At 43.6% G+C, this 18,961-nt stretch overlaps 1 protein-coding gene across 6 annotated transcripts in view; it reads left to right on the top strand.

Annotated features, from left to right (window-relative positions):
- The first annotated feature begins 671 nt into the window (after nucleotides 1–671).
- Nucleotides 672–18,961, top strand: part of LOC143793451 (N-acetyltransferase 8F1-like) — a 36,961-nt gene continuing 18,671 nt past the window's right edge. Inside the window, exons 1-3 of one of the 6 annotated variants that reach the window (XR_013220127.1) lie at nucleotides 710–732; nucleotides 1,796–1,921; nucleotides 4,361–4,864. The gene's annotated coding sequence lies outside the window, so the exon portion shown is untranslated. Of the gene's footprint in view, nucleotides 733–1,795; nucleotides 1,922–4,360; nucleotides 4,865–17,300; nucleotides 17,486–18,125; nucleotides 18,576–18,961 lie in introns of those variants that run through there. The other 5 variants (XM_077280429.1, XM_077280428.1, XM_077280426.1 and 2 more) reach the window with 5 other exon arrangements.

Here is an 18,961-nt window from a genome sequence, read left to right as displayed (position 1 = left end):
AGGGGATGGGGGAACTACAATGCCCAGAGAGATTAGCAAAATTAGGATTATTTAGTCTAGAAAAAAGACGACTGAGGGGCGATCTAATAACCATGTATAAGTATATAAGGGGACAATACAAATATCTCGCTGAGGATCTGTTTATACCAAGGAAGGTGACGGGCACAAGGGGGCATTCTTTGCGTCTGGAGGAGAGAAGGTTTTTCCACCAACATAGAAGAGGATTCTTTACTGTTAGGGCAGTGAGAATCTGGAATTGCTTGCCTGAGGAGGTGGTGATGGCGAACTCAGTCGAGGGGTTCAAGAGAGGCCTGGATGTCTTCCTGGAGCAGAACAATATTGTATCATACAATTATTAGGTTTCTTACAAGGAGGTAGATCTGGGGATTTATTCTGACGGAATATCGGCTGAACTGGATGAACACGTGGCTTTTTTCGGCCTTACTAACTATGTTACTATTACTGATCCTGAGTTACATCCTGTGTTATACTCCAGAGCTGCACTCACTGTTATCCAATGGGACCTGCAGGCTAAGCGTGCTGGAAGTTGTAGTTCCGTATCTCCTCTGGGCACAGCTGCGGTCCCTGGAGTTTGCCCGTTAGCCCGTCCTCCCTGTTGGAGCACAGTCCATAGTGTCATGCTGTAATGACCTGTAAATCATTTGCTGTATGTAATATCATATAATGCACACTATTGTATTATGACACCGTGCGAAGGCTGCAGGAGCGCAGGTGAGTTTGAGGTACTGAGCGGACACTGGGGGCTGTGCTAAGGGGGTATTATATGGAGGGAACGGCAGCTGCTGTGACGGGCAGTGCCAATTATTGTGGGGTCTGAGGCTTCATCTCATTTAATGTGAGGCCTGTTACTATGACGGGCGCTCTGGAGACACAATCTGAGAAGTTGCTGGTGGCCTGTGAGGGGCTCTCGCTGGGTGATGTGGCCTGTGAGGGGCTCTCGCTGGGTGATGCGGACTGTGAGGGACACTCGCCTGGAGATGTGCAGTATGAAGAGTGCTCTGCTGAGGTCTATTGAGAAACTGTCTGCGGCCGCTCTCTGTATGAGGGAGCACAACCTCACGCTGCATAAGAGGCAGAACTCATTATACTGTATATTGGGGGGGCTCCAGCTAACACTGGGGGGCCAACTGGTCATTGTGTATGCGAGGTACTGGCTGAGTATGAAGGGGTCACAGTCTTGTGAATCTGTATAAGGTGGCCACTCCTGTTGACCCTGTGTATGAGGGGCACTTTGCCTGGCACTGTTCATGTGGTGCTCTGCCTGGTACTATACATGTGGTGCTCCGCCTGGCACTGTGTATGCGAGGCACTCTGCCTGGTACTATACATGTGGTGCCCTGCCTGGCACTGTACATGTGGTGCTCTGCCTGGCACTGTGTATGCGAGGCACTCTGCCTGGCACTGTACATGTGGTGCTCTGCCTGGCACTGTGTATGCGAGGCACTCTGCCTGGTACTATACATGTGGTGCTCCGCCTGGCACTGTACATGTGGTTCAATGCCTGGCACCATGACATTATTTTCCTGATTTTATTGTTTTCGGGTCCTGTTTGTAGTGGTGGCTTATTTGCCCCTCGCTTGTTCTCTATTTGGTGCCTCATTTTTTTTTTTTTCTCTCTCTCCGTACACCCAGCTTGGATGTGGCAAAAGCATATTTTATTTTGCCAAAAAAATCCCATGATAAAAGTAAAAATGTTGTAAACATAGAAGTGATGAATCGGATCCTGCAGATTTGAGTTTTACAGCCATAGAATTGTTTGATCTTTTTATTGTAGTTTGGCATGCACACAGAGGAGGTAATGACAAGCTTCGGAAGATGACAGTCCATTGAGGTACAAAGTCAGGTGACTGGAAGGTCACAACCTGGTTTCTCCAAACATCTCCATGGAGCCAGGTGACTGGTGAGTCCCAATCCTGGCTTCCATAAACGTATCCATGGGGCTCAGGTGCCCGGTGGGTCCAAATCCTGTCTATCCCAAACTTATTCCTGTGTTCAGTGATTGTCACTGGATCAGATCTGTATTCTTTCAGTCGTGCCATGGTAACCTGAGCTGACATCCTCTAGAATGTCAAATCTGTGTCTCTCTTGATGGAGCCATTATCTGGCAGCTATCCTGTAGAGTGTTCCTGCCTGTGGTTTTGTAAAGAGTCTCTGGATCTCTTGGCTGTCTGGATGTACAGTGCCTTGCGAAAATATTTGGCTCCCTGGAACTTTTCAACCTTTTCCCACATATCATGCTTCAAACCTAAAGATACCAAGTGTAAATTTTTGGTGAAGAATCAACAACAAGTGGAACACAATTGTGAAGTTGAACGAAATTTATTGGTTGTTTTTAAATGTTTGTGGAAATTCAAAAAGTGAAAAGTGGGGCGTGCAATATTATTTGGCCTCTGTAACTTAACTTTGTTGCGCCTCCTTTTGCTGTGATTTACAAGTGGCAAACAGCTCGAGCTCAGTGAGGTTTGATGGAGATCGTTTGTGAACAGCAGTTTTCAGCTCTTTCCATAGATTCTCGATTGGATTGAGGTCTGGACTCTGACTTGGCCATTCCAACACCTGGATACGTTTATTTGTGAACCATTCCATTGTAGATTTTGCTTTATGTTTAGGATCATTGTCTCCGTTCCAGTCTCAGGTCTTTTGCAGACTCAAACAGGTTTTCTTCAAGAATGGTCCTGTATTTGGCTCCATCCATCTTCCCATCAATTTTAACCATCTTTCCTGTCCCTGCTGAAGAAAAGCAGGCCCAAACCACAATGTTGCCGCCACCATGTTTGACAGTGGGGATGGTGTGCTCTGGGTGATGAGCTGTGTTGCCTTTACGCCAAACATATCGTTTGGCATTGTTGCCAAAATGTTCGATTTTGGTTTCATCTGACCAGAGCACCTTCTTCCACATGTTTGGTGTCTCCCAGGTGGCTTGTTGCAAACTTTAAACAACACTTTTTATGGATATCTTTGAGAAATGGCTTTCTGCTTGCCACCCTTCCTTAAAGGCCAGCTTTGTGCAGTGTACGACTGATTGTTGTCCTATGGACAGACTGTCCCACCTCAGCTGTAGATCTCTGCAGTTCATCCACAGTGATCATGGGCCTCTTGGCTGCATCTCTGATCAGTCTTCTCCTTGTTTGAGATGAAAGTTTAGAGGGACGGCCGGGTCTTGGTAGATTTGCAGTGGTATGATACTTTTTCCATTTCAATATGATCCTTGCACAGTGCTCCTTGCGATGTTTAAAGTTTTGGAAATCATTTTGTATCCAAATCCGGCTTTATACTTCTCTACAACAGTATCACTGACCTGCCTGTTGTGTTCCTTGGTCTTCATGATGCTCTCTGTGCTTCACACAGAACCCTGAGACTATCACAGAGCAGGTGCATTTATACAGAGACTTGATTACACACAGGTGGATTATATTTATCATCATTAGGCGTTTAGGACAACATTGGATCATTCAGAGATCCACAATGAACTTGTGGAGTGAGTTTACTGCACTGAAAGTAAAAGGGCAGAATAATATTGCACGCCCCACTTTTCAGTTTTTGAGTTTCCACAAAAATTTAAAATAACCAATAAATTTCGGCCAACTTCACATTTGTGTTCCACTTATTGTTGATTCTTCACCAAAAATTAACATTGGGTATCTTTATGTTTTGAAGCATGATATGTGGGAATAGGCTGAAAAGTTCCAGGGGCCCGAATACTTTCGCAAGGCACTGTATAGTGTTAGATGCATATCCCACTTGTATAGCTCACAACTGTTGTCCTTCAAGCCATCATCCAGAGATCAAGATGAAGATGTGATACGAACTTCCATTTTTTTTGACTATTTTAATCAATTTGCATAGTTTTTAATCCTCTGTTTTGCAAGTCAACGAGCCAAATAACCCACACAATGGTCATTCAACATATTAAGCAAACATCCACTGTTCAATGACCCTGCATCACTGTCTTGCAGAGATAGCCGACAATAAGCTGTAAGAACTGATATGAGGCAAACATCAGTTATTCAAAATTCAATGTTTTAGACTGGTGACAACAATGTATGGTTCTTGACCAACTGAAGGACAAACACATAAATTCAAAAGTCAACATATAGATAAGTCTATGCCTGCTGAATTTACATCTGGATAATTAAGATTAAGTGCTATGCCATCACAGTGACGTATTGTGTATCTGATTTTTTTTTTTCAACCCTTGTAATCTTAAGCGTCCACATCACACGTCACAAGAAACAGCCGTCTACATCCAGCCCTCCTCCATCAGGCCTGTAATATAACACTGTATTTACATGACAATTGGTTTAGATCAGAGGTTCCCAAACTTTTTTTTTTCTCGTAGGCCACATTCAAAATTTTACTGCTTTCGGTGGACCCTCCTGCTGCTACATTTCCTCCATATTCCCAAAACTCGTCAAAAAATGTGAAGATTAGATCTAACGATGGAAACTTGCGTCGCGGCTGATTTCCAACCCTAAATTCGGAGTGATAAAAATAGTATATTTTCTTGTGTTCTATTTATTAAAATGATTACAGACTTAATAGAATTAAAATTAAGCATTAATAATGTAACTTCAACAATGCAAATCAACAACTAAAAAAAAAATAGTCATAATTTTAATGGGAGGGATGTACTTGATGGATTGACAGCAAATTATCAATATTTGGCTTCAGTTTTGTAAGGAATAACCGCAACTCTCCCCGTTCTGTGATGTTCAATCTGCTCCTCTTTTTTTTTTTTTGTACTATTTTAATGTAATATAAAACATTTTTTGATTAATTATATTTTGATACATTTCTGTAAATTAAAGAGAAAATACTCTTGAAGAATATTTCGACATCAAAACTCCACAATTTTAATGATTTATTTATTAGTTTGATGTGCTGTCTTTTCCCCTTTGCATGCTGTCTCTTTCCTCCCTTGTGTGCTGTGAGCTGTCTCTTTCCCCCTTTTGTGTGTGCTGTCTCTTTTGTGTTCCCGTGTGTGTGCTGTTTCTTTACCTCCTTTTGCTGTCTCTGTGCTCCCTTGTGTGGTCCGTGCAAAAGGACCCTTGATGATGTCAGAGTCATGTGATCGGTGACTCAGCCCATGACTCTGACATCATGACAGGTCCTCCAGATTCAGATTGTTTAATCTGCAGCGGCGATGGGTTTGGGGGGCTGCGGGGGGGGATCGGGCTGCGGAGTTGTGTGCAGCGGAGGTGATGGGGGGGGGGGGGGGACTGCAGCCATCGCCATATTCAGAGATCAATGACTTCCGGTCGGCGCTTGGAATTGTGGGATAGCGACATAAGTGCCAGAAGTCTGTGAGAGAAGCCGATTGGTGATTATGTATTTAGATTACAATATGAAATAAAGGTATGTATAACAATAGGCAGATACTTACTTTTTCCAGCACTGGCAAACACTGACATCGATTCACTTACACTTTTCTTTTCAAAATTCGGAAACAAATGACTAACATTTGTCCTTGGCATTCGTATTTATATTGGTGAAGAATCAAACAAGTTCATGCAAGCACAGCACAAGTCGTATTTCTGCCCTTTGCACGTCTGAACAAGCGTTGCGGGCGGCGCTTTGCAAGTCTCGACACTGAATATCGAATATGCAAGTTTTTACAAGTAACAGTCGCTGACCTCCTTAAAATGGATAGGTAAAGCCAAGCCAACATTTTTGTTCTTTACTATCGAAACCAGATAAATTTTTGTGGACCACCCACTTTCAACTTGTGAACCCCCTTTTTTTTTTTTTTTTTTTTCACGCCAACATAGACCCCCGTCGAGTCTCCCGTGGACACCTGGGGGTCCATCGAGACCACTTTGGGAATCACTGGTTTAGATCATTTAAAAACCTTGAATTTGCTCCACATAAGCTCCCACTTCTGGACATAATCGGGCGTCCTGAGGAGTAAACCAGATTTTTCAGCTCCTTTTAGGAAGTAAATTCAGAGCACGGATAGTGGGTTGTTCATCTCTGTCCTCTCCTAAATTATTTTTGGAATCCAATCTTTTTTTTCAAAGCTAAATTTAACATGGAAAAGAATTGCGTGGGGTCCGTAGATGATCTCTGAGGGCAATCACTGCCTTGTCTGAAAGCTTCCGTTCAGACCGAGCCAAACCACAATGTCTCCTTATCTGTCAGTTTACAGTCTGGTGCCTCTCGCGGAGCTCATCCATAGCCGCTCTTTGTTCAGCTGTCAAAATATCACAAGGTCCGTGTGTGGGGTTTTGTTTCTCCTTAAAGAACATTTTAAAAAAATATTTCTACTGGTGAGCCGAGAGTGAAAGTCGGGAATAAAGGAGGGTTTCTCCTGAGGAAGATCACATCTGGTGATCCAAAAGATCTTCTTGTGTTTGTAACTTTTGTAGAGAAATGATTTCAGGTTTGTCCACGTTGAGTTTTAGAAAGCGAGATGAGAAGTCGGGTATGTGGCTAAAAGACGCTCATCAGCCTATAGATTACTGGTAGTGATGGGACATTGTGTTGTCCCATGCCAAAGGTATAGATAAAGAAGGGGTCCTAAGACAAAGCATTGAGGGACTCTGACAGAGGGTGGGCAGAGGAGGTCATATGGGAGACGCTAAATGTGTAGTTAGTGAGGTATAAGGAGATCTAGAAGAGGGGGAGGTCTGTGATATTGAGGGGAGAGAGGATCTGTAGTACGAGGGAGTGGTCGACTGTGTCAAAGGTAGAAAACATGTCTAGGATGAGCAAAAAGTAATGTAGAACGTAGAGGATGGGCCATGGAGGAGGACAGTGGTGGAGACACGGGGGAGTCACTGGGTTCTCTCGTCCACTGGCCCGAGACCGCATGGACCAGGGCTCATCCCATCTTTATAATTGGTTATTATTTCACAATTCCATCACATCACATCAGCTTCTTCCACATCCTTCATACTTATTATTTCTCCCTTTTGTTCACAAATAATCTCACACACAGAATCAGCATGGCACGTAGTTCCTGCACCCTTCACCTCACCTTTACTATTATCTGAGCCCATTACACCATCTCTTCATCCTCTTATGAAACACATTTGTTCACAGCTCAAATTGTCATCCCAATATATCACTCTTAAAACAGAAAACCGTGGCTTTTATAACACACAGTGTAGACCAGACCTGGGCAAGATGCGGCCCGCCTGATGATTTTAAACGGCCCGCCAGCTTGCTGTCACTTCTGACAGCCACCCTCGGCACCGCTCGGCCAGCCGCTTCTGAGGAGGACCACTGGCGGCTGGAGTGAAGGCCCCGAGCTCATCCACACGCTGTCGGAACTGTATGCGCTTGCAGCGCATACAGTTCCTCCAGGGTCAGGATGTGATTGACACAGCATCAGGAGCCATTGGCTCCCGGCTGTGTCAATCATTCTTGTGACCGGAGGCAGCATTATGCCACCAGTCACAAGAGGCTGAGCTCCACATCGGCCCTGTACGTCACGTGCAATGTGAGCAGCAGAGCCGGGTTGATCACCTGTTTATCGTAGGCGGTGGCCATCTTCCCGAGGCCGTGCATGCGCAGATGGAGTGCTGTGCTTCATGGGGCTTCAGGAAAATGGCCGTGGGAGGCCGCATGTGCGCAGATGGAGATCGCGGCGGCCATTTTCCTGAAGCCGAGTTTGCAGATTTAGATCTCTGCTTCAGGAAAATAGCCGCCGCGATCGCCATCTGCGCACCTGCGGCCATTTTCATGAAGCCCCGTGAAGCACAGCACTCAATCTGCGCACGCGCGGCCTCGGAAAGATGGCCGCCGCCACCGATATTCAACCCGGCTCTGCTGCTCACATTGCATTCTGGGCCGCTGCGTCACCTCACCGGTAGAAGGGACCCTGCGCACCCAATACCGCACCTCTGCCGTCGCCACACCACTGCTGCAACCCCCCCATGGACACCAGGCCATGGCGTCACCCACCTAAGCAGGAAGGGACCCTGCTCAGGTGCACGCCGTACCGCATCATCCCACCTCTGCCGACACCATGCCTCCTGTGACCCTGCTCTGCCACCGCCAGCCCTCAGGTAAGATACTGTAAATTCGGACAATAAGACGGACCCCCACCTTATAAAAAAAATCTTTTTTTCTGCAATTTTCACCCCAAATTTGGGGTGTGCCTTATGGTCCAGTGCGTCTTTTATAGGCCGAAAAATATGGTAATTATATTAGTCCGGCCCTCTAAAACCATCCCAATTTCTCATGCGGCCTCATGGCAAAATTAATTGCCCACCCCTGGTGTAGACAATCTATTCATTTTTCAACTACAGTCCTCACATCCACAACCAACGTCATCCCATCCTTGCTCTCCCGCTCACTCGGCTACTGTATTATCAACATTGTGTATATTCCTTGTTTAATACCATCCCCGCACACTTCAGCGAGCGATCCACCCGGACTCCTGAGCATGCGCCGTCGTCTTGACGACATGCTTGTGCTTGAGTTCCACCGGACCGTAAACTGAAGCATCATACGGAGCTGGATGTGCACCACACATGCACCACTGTGGGACATCCGATCCTCCACACCTGAAACACTCATTAAACGCACCATTCTTCGATTTACCTTCTTATTGGCCAGCTCTGTGCATTTTCAGAGACATGTGACATCCAAGACACCAGTATGCATTTAGCAGTTCCTCTACACCTTCAACATATTCTGGAGATTTTTATTTTTTTTTCCTAAGAAGTTTTCACAGATCCACCTGAAGCTTTTCCAAGATCTCAATTCCTTATCGTTTCGAGTTCCTTCAAACACATCATCTCTCATAAGCTCTCTGATGTGAGGACCAACAAATGCCCTTCCTTCAGTTTTGCTGGTGAAATGCTGGAGAATTTCTGTGAAATGTACTGGAGCCCTTATGAATTTGTCTTTGCCGTGGCTTTCATAATGTTTTTAATCAATCCCAACTTTTTTTTTTCCTTTAAATGTTTATTTTATTTTCAAAGATAACACATAACAACACAAACATAAAATATTCCAATACAAATTATAATTACAACACAAAAAAAAGAAAAAAAAAAAAATTATATATTATAACAACTGTTTTAGGACAAATGGTAATTACTCACAGTCCAGGTTTGCCAAATCTTTGCTACCTTTTTTCTCCTAGTGCGAGACTGAGACAACATTAATTCATATTTACAGTTCACATTCAGCTTTTCGGTCAGCTCTTTTAGGGTTGGAGGAAAGGTCTCCTTCCATTTTCTAGCCAACAGTATCCGAGCCGCTATCAATATATGTGATATCAACCCTCTAATTTGTTTAGGAAATATTTCCAAACCAATGTGTAAAATCGCCATTGAGGGAGTAATTTGTGCCGTTACCCCCGTAATCTCCATAATCAGCTTCAGCACACCGCCCCAGAAGGATAGAAGCCTCGGGCACAAGTACCAGATATGTCTCTGGTTGCCTACTAGTCCACATCCTCGCCAGCATAAATGGGAGGATTGCGGATTAAATTTTGCAATTCTCTCTGGGCATAGATACCATCTCATTTGAGTCTTCTTTAATTGTTCCACGTGATTTATACACGATGACACTCTCTTAACCTCCTTTATGCTATTTCCCCATAGTTTTAATTCTAATACCTCCCCTAACTCTAGTTCCCATTTTTTCATATAGGGCAGTTTAATCTCTTCCACTGGATTAATTAAAGCTCTATAAAACACTGATATTCCTTTTATAGTTGGACCTGATGTTACTATGAGTTTTCCCATCTTTCCCTCTCCCGTAGTACCAGAATATCTCGCTTTTACAATTTTATTTAAAAAATTCCTAATTTGTAAATACTGATACAAATATTTTCGTATTCCGGTATATTTCTTGGCTAATTGATCAAAAGGGATAACTCCAGTGATTTCCATTATGTCTGCTAAAGTTTGTATACCCGCCCCTCGCCATTGTTGGAGGTTTAAATAAGGAATATGGGGCTCAATGGCATATATTGACAATGTTTCACATGGTATCCCTAGCAGCGAGGGCAGTAACAGTCTCCATAACCGGATTGCCGCCTGCATTGTTGGCAATAAGGGGGAGGTGGGTCCGGTTTGAATTAACTCTGTCTCTAGCGCCAGACGCGTGGAACCCCGTCTAGAATAAAATTTTTCTATCTGCATCCATCTGTGGTTTCCAGTCATCTGCCACCATTCTTTTAACCCCACTAATATTGAGGCTCTGTGATATGCCATTAAATCCGGGACTCCCATCCCCCCTACTTCCATAGGTAGATATAGTGACGCCCTTGCTACGCATGGTTTCTTATATGCCCATATGTATTTACTAACTAATAGTTGTAAATCATGAATATATTTTTTTGGTATATTTAGGGGGAGGGTTCTGAAATAATACAAAATCTTTGGTAGGCTATCATTTTGAAAGCATTAATACGGGCTATCCAAGAAGTGGTGATTTTATGCATATCTTCTAGTAAAATTTTAATTTGTGTATGTAGATTTGTAAAGTTTACTTTTATTATCTGATCTGTAGTTGTCAACATTATCCCTAAATAGGGAATTCCTTCTTTTAACCACTGAAATGGAAATAATTTCTTCATATCTTGTATGGACTCTATTGATATTGCCTCCGGGAGAATTGATGATTTATTCAGGTTTAATTTATAGAACGATATCTCACTGAATTCCTTCAGCTCCTCTAAGACTGTCGATAAGGACTGTTTGATGTTCACACAAGAGATAATAATATCGTCCGCATAAAGACTTATTTTATGAGCTTCCTTACCTACCATTACCCCTGAAATTAAAGGCGAGATCCTAATCCTTTCCGCCAGTGGTTCCATACATAGAACAAAGATTATTGGGGACAGGGGGAGCCCTGTCGCGTCCCGTTTGTTATATAAAAAGGTTCCGATAGAGCGCCTGCCGTCCACACTCTCGCCGAAGGGGCCGCATATATGGCTAAAATAGCTGCGAGAATTGATCCTCCCAACCCAAATTTTTCCAGAACTGCCCGGACATAACCCCAGTGCACCCTGTCAAAGGCCTTCTCTGCGTCCAATGACAGGAATGCACTGGGGAGGCCAGACAGCTCCGCAATCCGAACTAGATCTAACATTCGGCGTATTCCATCTTTCGCCTCTCTACCCCTCACAAACCCTACCTGGTCTGATGAGACCAGATCTGGAATGATCTGATTTAAACGAGAGGCTAACATTTTGGTAAAAATTTTTATATCGGTGTTCAAGAGAGCTATAGGTCTAAAATTTTCTGGGGTTGTGGGTGTTTTGCCGGGTTTCGGTAAAGTAATAATAGTAGCCTCCAAGTTGACTTTAGCGATTGACCCCTCGTCCTTCCACCTCAAAAATATTCTCAACAAGAAAGGAACTAGCTCCTCCTCAAAAGTTTGATAATAATAATAATTAGGAAATCCATCCGGCCCAGGCGCGCTAGCCCTCTTAGATTGTTTTATGGTCGAAATAATTTCTTCTTTTGTGAAGGGAGCATTCAAATAGCTCAATTGCTCATCTGAAATCTTAGGGAGATTCACGGATCCAAGATAATTTTTTATTCCCTGCATCGAGGGTTGTGGGATCCCCGGGTCACTCCCCAGATTATACAGCTTTATATAATATTTAACAAATTCTTCAGCTATCCCCATAGGATTTCTCACATAAGACCCATCTGACTTCAAAATATATTCAGTCCTATTCTTTATCTCTCTTTTTTTTTATTCTTCGAGCAAGGAGGACCCCCCCTTTATCCCCAGCAGAATACCACTTCATTTTTAATTTACGCATGTTACGCGCATGCGCGGACAGCATTGAATCTCGTAATTTAAATCTGATTGAAAATATTTCAGCAGTGATTGAAGGAGTGACCGCCTTCTTGTTAATAGATTCTAAGGTTTGCAATCTGCCCAGAAGTTCTCTTTTCTCCTTCTCCTTTCCTTGTTTCAGGATAGACGCTTGTTGTAATAACACCCCCCTTATAACCGCTTTATGTGCCATCCACAAGGTTTCATCATTGATCTCCCCATTGTCATTTTGGTCAAAATATTCCTTTACTGCAGAACCTACTATCGAAGATACCCTTTCATTCAGGAGCATTTCCTCATTCATGCGCCACCTAAATATGGGCGCTTGTTGGTGGGACAGTGAGATCTTAAGATATGTAGGAGCATGATCCGACCATGTTATCAGACCAATCCTTGCTTCCATACTCCTTAATAAAATGTTATCATCTACCAGGAAATAATCTATTCTGCTGTATGTGTGGTGACGGTGGGAGAAAAAAGTATAATCTCTTTCTGATGCTTGAACATATCTCCAATAATCATGATAGTGAAATTCGAGCGCTAATGATCTCACCTCCCCTCGACTCCGCACACCCCCTCGAGAACTGTCCATCTCTGTACTCATAGGAAGATTAAAATCCCCACACACTATTTTACCTCCTTTTCCAACTGCCTGTATTTTTTTAAATACCTTTCTAATGAATTTTCCTTGGCCCCTATTCGGAGCATATATTGTCGCTAATGTATGAATTATCCCATTTAAAGTACAGGACAAAATAAAAAATCTCCCTTCTGAGTCTACATATGTCTGTAACACTTCACATGCCACTGTGTGTTTAATTATAATACAGACCCCACATTTTTTGGCCGTATTATTAGAAAAAAAAATATGTGGAAACTGATCATGGTGAAATCTCCCATTATCTATTTCAAGCAGATGTGTCTCCTGTAAACAGATTATTTCTGCTTGTGATTTTAACACCTCTGACCAGACCATGCTCCTTTTACTAGGGGAATTCATGCCTTTAACATTTAATGACATTATTTTTATACTCATTACAACATATATGTATCTTCTGCTATAAAGTCCTCCACCTCCTTACCCTTTGAACTAATCCTATTAAATACACTGGTATCCAACACTATAAAACAAGCAGTTATCTCCGTCTCTTTCAGACCCAAAGCTGCACTGAAATATACAAAAAAAAAAAGGCAAAAAATACAACACAAAAAAAAAAAAAACCACGAAAATTAAAGCAACATATATTCAGTGTCCTATGGTTGATCACAAATACCATAGGGGAGGCCCTGTACCTCGGGCAGCGGGCAGAAACAAAAAACATCTGCCTTATTGGGGTCTGGAAAACAAGATTTGTCTCCAGATAATGTCTAGAGGTCCGGCCACGAGGCCTGCATTCTCGCTCCAATAGACTTTATACTTTAGACCATTCATTTGTTACTTTCTTCCCTTTTCCCACTTTAACAGGGGCACAGGCAATTTTCCACGCTGCTAATTTCTCCTCAGCTGATATAAGTGAGGTACAAGTCACTATATTACCTTCATATGTTATATGGAGTTTCACAGGATTAAACCCCCATTTATATCTAATGTTCGCGTCCCTCAAGGCTGCGCATACATGTGCGTACTCTCTGCGCTTTGCCAGTGTTGCTGCTGATAAGTCTGAATACACCTGTAACCCTTGAAATTCCGTAGGGAGTGTAAGGGGCTTTCTTGTTTGTTGTATAAATGCTTCCTTGGTAGGAAAACGTAGCAATCTGGCCAAAGTGTCTCTAGGATATGTAGAATCCAGGTGTCTTGGTCTTGGAATCCTGTGAACCCTTTCAATAAGCAATTCTGCAGGCAATCAATCCCAACTTTATATGTAGTGGAGGAAGAAAGATTTGTGTTGGAGCAACTAAAGGATTATGCTGAACATTGTCTCTACCTGGAGGATAGATGTTTCTCTGTCCCCAATCACGATGAACATAAAGCGCTACTGTATATCTACTGTCCCATAAACACAAGAAGCAGCAATATTCTGTGAACACTCCTTGCATTCCCATTAGCAGACCCATCCCTTTCACATCTCCATAGATATTCCATTGATGATGCTTATATTGTATAGCATCTAAAACAACTGACAGATTGTCATAACTTTCCTTTGGATGACATGAGTGAGCTATATGGATTGATGGTTTCATATTTCCATTGTGAAGCAACACTGCTTTCAAACTTCTCTGGGATGAGTCAATAAACAATCCCCAATCTACAACAAAATACTCTTGATTCAGTTCTTCAAAGAGGCCATTCCCATTGTTACAGTACACCACTGGTCCATCAACTGTGAAGTATTGTTAAAGTGTTACTTCTGTTTCAGTAATAACACACTTTGACATCATCATGAAGAAGATTCTTCTGTTTTAACCTAGATGCAAGACGTTCAGCTTTATCTTTTGATAATGAAAGGTCCTTGATGAGATCGTTTAATTCATGTTGAGTAAAGCGTTCTCGCTGCTCGGCTGCTCCATCAGGTACATACTCATCTTGACTTGAGGTCTCCATGTCTCCACCAGTAGCTTCAGCTCCATAGTCTTCATATTCTACTTCATTTTCATCCAATCCAGACAACGGTGGTGCAAAATCGGGCAAGGTACCATCATGTGGAACTGGCCAAATCGCAGATTCAGTTTGACAAAACAAAAGTAGCAGTCATCACTATGATATTTGGGTTCTCTCCAAATCATGGGAACAGCAAATGGCATAGCCACTTTCCTCATCTTCAACCAGGCATGAAGACCATTTGAACAACTTGAGCATATCACATGAGGGGCCCAGCTTTTGTCTTGATCACCAAGTGGACACAAAGTACATCTGGAACGTCTTTTTAATATCATGAGTGATTGAACGTACTTGGCATTTTGGTGTAAAAGAACCACACACATAGCAGAATCTGTTTGGATGATTGACACACTGTTGGGGCATTTTTCTCCTTTAAATCAGATCAAACAGTAGAGTAATTTCAGTTCAATGGTGGTGACAAACTAAAAAAAAAATGTGATGAGTCGATGTTTTGCCTAGTATTCAAAGGGCTCAGATACGGCTTTAAAGAAGGCAATTAATTTTATTGTAATGATTAAATGATTACAGAAAATAGGAAATAGTGATATTGTGTACACTTTTTCAGAATACAAATCACAAAGGTAAAGTACTTACATTGCACAGTACACAGGAAAAGCTTCACCAGGACATCATCTCTCTGGGAACATCAGCTGTGAGAAGCAGAACAGCGAAAACAGAGAAATTCCTGCGATCCACACTGTGGCATCACGGGTATCCCCTTTTGAGAACACAGGTTAACAGGGCTTCTGTTTTAGCTGATGTCTTCCTCAACTTATATTTTGTTTAGAAACAAATGCTTGCATAACTAAGTATTACACAAGCCCTACCAAGTTCGATTTGTCCGATATAGTATCCCACTGGCGGAGTGGCCAACTCTTCAGACATCAATCAACATCAGACAAGTAGATCACTGGATAAAATATGCCCAAGGCTCTCCTGGTACCAAATGTTTTACCATACTATAACACGACATTTCTCACTAAACATGGATAATGAAACTATGCAGTAATTGGATGATACTATGAACATTCGCTTTCCCACTAAAGATTGATAAAGTAGCTATGTGGTCCAGGTGTTGGGAAAATTACAGAAAATACAAGGCGAATATAAGCTGAACTGTTACTGTCTAATATCTTATAGGTTCCTTAAAGACAAGCTACCAATATGGATTCATAACATCTTAGCACTACGGCCGACCGGCTATATGTAGATATTTCCCCAGAGATGACAGAGGCAGCTTGTATTTAGAACTGATTTTACTAGAGGTAATCATGTAGATAACTATATACAGTTGTGAGGTAAACAGGTCAGCCTATTCCTTACAGATGAACATTTGCAGACAGGCAGTTTCTCATTATGATATAGGCTGCTTTCAGCTTCTCTCTCTGTGGAGACCCTCACTCAGTTACACCTCAGTGGCTGAGCTGTTTTTTTCCCTCCGAGGTGACTCGCTCTCCCAGAAATTTAGTGAAAATCCTCACAATGGCGGCTGTCCGCTGTCTTCCTTTCTATCTCCCTGTGGCAGGGCTCAGATCCCTATAGAGGCCTGTCTCCTGTCAGAGTCTCACAATGGCGGCTGTCCGCTGCCTTCCTTTCTATCTCTCGGTGGCAGGGCTCAGATCCCTATAGAGGCCTGTCTCCTGTCAGAGTCTCACAATGGCGGCTGTCCGCTGCCTTCCTTTCTATCTCTCGGTGGCAGGGCTCAGATCCCTGTAGAGGCCTGTCTCCTGTCAGTCTTACAATGGCGGCTGTCCGCTGCCTTCCCTTCTATCTCCCTGTGGCAGGCTCAGATCCCTGTAGAGGCCTGTCTCCTGTCAGTCTTACAATGGCGGCTGTCCGCTGCCTTCCCTTCTATCTCCCTGTGGCAGGCTCAGATCCCTATAGAGGCCTGTCTCCTGTCAGTCTTACAATGGCGGCTGTCCGCTGCCTTCCCTTCTATCTCCCTGTGGCAGGGCTCAGATCCCTATAGAGGCCTGTCTCCTGTCAGAGTCTCACAATGGCGGCTGTCCGCTGCCTTCCTTTCTATCTCTCGGTGGCAGGGCTCAGATCCCTATAGAGGCCTGTCTCCTGTCAGTCTCACAATGGCGGCTGTCCGCTGCCTTCCTTTCTATCTCTCGGTGGCAGGGCTCAGATCCCTATAGAGGCCTGTCTCCTGTCAGTCTCACAATGGTGGCTGTCCGCTGTCTTCCCTTCTATCTCCCTGTGGCAGGCTCAGATCCCTATAGAGGCCTGTCTCCTGTCAGAGTCTCACATATCAGTCCTTGCTGCCATCACCATCCTTTTCTGACTGACTCAAATCTTACCGCCTCATAAGTTAGCTCCTCCCCATAACATGTGACTTTCCGAGAAGCAGTCATTGGTTGACTGCACGGTCAATGCTCCTTCCCATAAAACTCACTAAAATCTTTACTGATGTTGTCCCTGTAAGAAAATTGACAATTAAGACAAGCAAAGAAATGGGAATAACAGGAAAAACCACATACACTGAAAATGCAGAAATAACGTAATAACAAAAATACTTCTATCTCAGACACTTTGTGATAGACCAAAACTAAGCGCACATCAAACTCCATAAAACAGACAGATTACCTTTGCTGCTGATTTTTTTTTGTGTTGACCAGTGTTATGGAAACTGCTGAATTCCTCGAACCTGGTTCTACCCAGCTTTTCATGTCTTCCATAACAAAGAAAACTTAGCACACAGACCCCTCTAGATCAGAGACAGCGTCCTGTGTTATTGCCTTCATGACTAACACTTATAAAGCGAATGCTAAAATACAGAATTATCACAGATATATAGGGAGATTTAATTGTCTAATAATAATAAAGCAAAGTATAAATATTTACCATAACAGTGGTTACAAAAGCTTTTATATTGGCCTCAACTGCGACAGAATGTAAAAAATGTTTGCCGAAAATGTCCTAGGTGTGAACTGAACAAACCCCAGGAGCAGCGGGCTTTTATCCAGGCCATCCGAACCTTTGCACGCTTGGAGTTTCTGATGATCGACTATCTGATGATAGGAACTTCACACAGCAGCTATGAATATTGTTTGGTGATGACCGACTGTGAAGATCTGAGGTTGCGAGGTGCAATAAACACCCAGGCAGGTAAACGATGCAGTTTGATTTATTTGTTCGGTCCACAGTTATACAGCAAATTCACGTAGATGGCCAAAATACAATGTCCTCAGTCCACAAGTTCCCAATCTAAGATTGGTAGTTCCACTGCCCCATACCAGGCGATACTCATGGTCTCCCAACTTTTGGTATCTACTGCCGGTATAGTGTGCAGTCACAGCATATGTTCCTCCAGACGATGAGTATCACTGCCGTAGTTCATAGATACCCCTCCAGCCAACAATGACAACATTTTCTCGTCAGTCCACCATACCCCAAGCCAGTTCCCCCGGAAATGAGTCCACCCCTAGAGAAACCGCTGCCCTCCAAAAGCTAACTGTGCATTAGTGGGGGTATCTCAGGCTGAGCCCCATTACCTGGGACTGCATGTGAGACCCCTGTGGTGATGGCTCCCCTGGGTCTACTACAGGGGCTTCTCACAAAATTAGAACATCATCAAATTAATTTCAGTTCTTCAAGACAAAAAGTGAATGCCACTTTTTGGGTTGAAGAACTGAAATAAATTTAGTTTTTGATGATATTGTAATTTTGTGAGAAGCACTTGTATCTTCATCCACACAATGGGCCTAGGCTGGTAGAACAATGGACTGATAGGATCATAGCTTTACATTTACCCTCAGCAATCTCCTGTCTGGCCTTGTGTGTACATAAGATCCAGCCTGCTCATCTTCATCTGCTTACTGTCACTGAATGGAAACATTGATTCCTGAGGATGGCAGAGGAGCAAGAAAATATGTCATAAAACAACAATATTGACCTCGCTCTGTGCTGCATCTGCATCCCGTAGAGCAGTGGACTCCGCTCTATGCTCCGGGCCCAGCAGATAATCGCCAACGGTCGAGCAGTGAGTATCCGCGAGGAGGCGACGTCACAGGAGGCACAAGTTCCTAACCATACGGTGCCGGGGTTTGGACAACAGGTTTGGAGTTGGCCATTTGGGGCACGGGAGGCTGAACGCGCATTAATAGGCTGTCAGAGAGACTTGCGGCCTAGTGGGAAAACTCTGTGACCCCGGCCAGGGCCAGAATTCCAGAGAGAGAGAGGCAGGAGAACCTATGTGGTAAATCCCGTGAACGTCGTGTCCTCCACGCAGAGGACCTCAGTATTGTGTAGGGAGGAACGTCCATTACTGAGCTGCTCAACGCAGGATGTGGTTATTGTTTGCCTCGTTACTGTCCCGGATCGCTGTAGATGACAAAGTTCTGTCGTCCTTGGTCCACACCTTGCGTTTTCTGTGTGTTGCATCCGGTCACCGGCATTACACGCAATGTAAACGTCCTGAGTGGGAGGGACGGGCGGAGGCCACGATTCTTGTAGGAGTCCGTGTCAGCATCCTGAGTGGGACGGATATGACGAGGACTCCCCATAGGTGGACTCATGGCTCCTATAGCTCAGTGCTGGCTGTAGTAATGGCAGCGCTATACAGGGGTGAAGCGTCTGCTATTA

This window comes from Ranitomeya variabilis, chromosome 1 (assembly GCF_051348905.1).
Source record: "Ranitomeya variabilis isolate aRanVar5 chromosome 1, aRanVar5.hap1, whole genome shotgun sequence".
NCBI classification, from domain to species: domain Eukaryota; kingdom Metazoa; phylum Chordata; class Amphibia; order Anura; family Dendrobatidae; genus Ranitomeya; species Ranitomeya variabilis.
The sequence above is the reverse complement of the archived record's forward strand: the minus strand, read 5'-3'. Positions and strand labels throughout refer to the sequence as shown.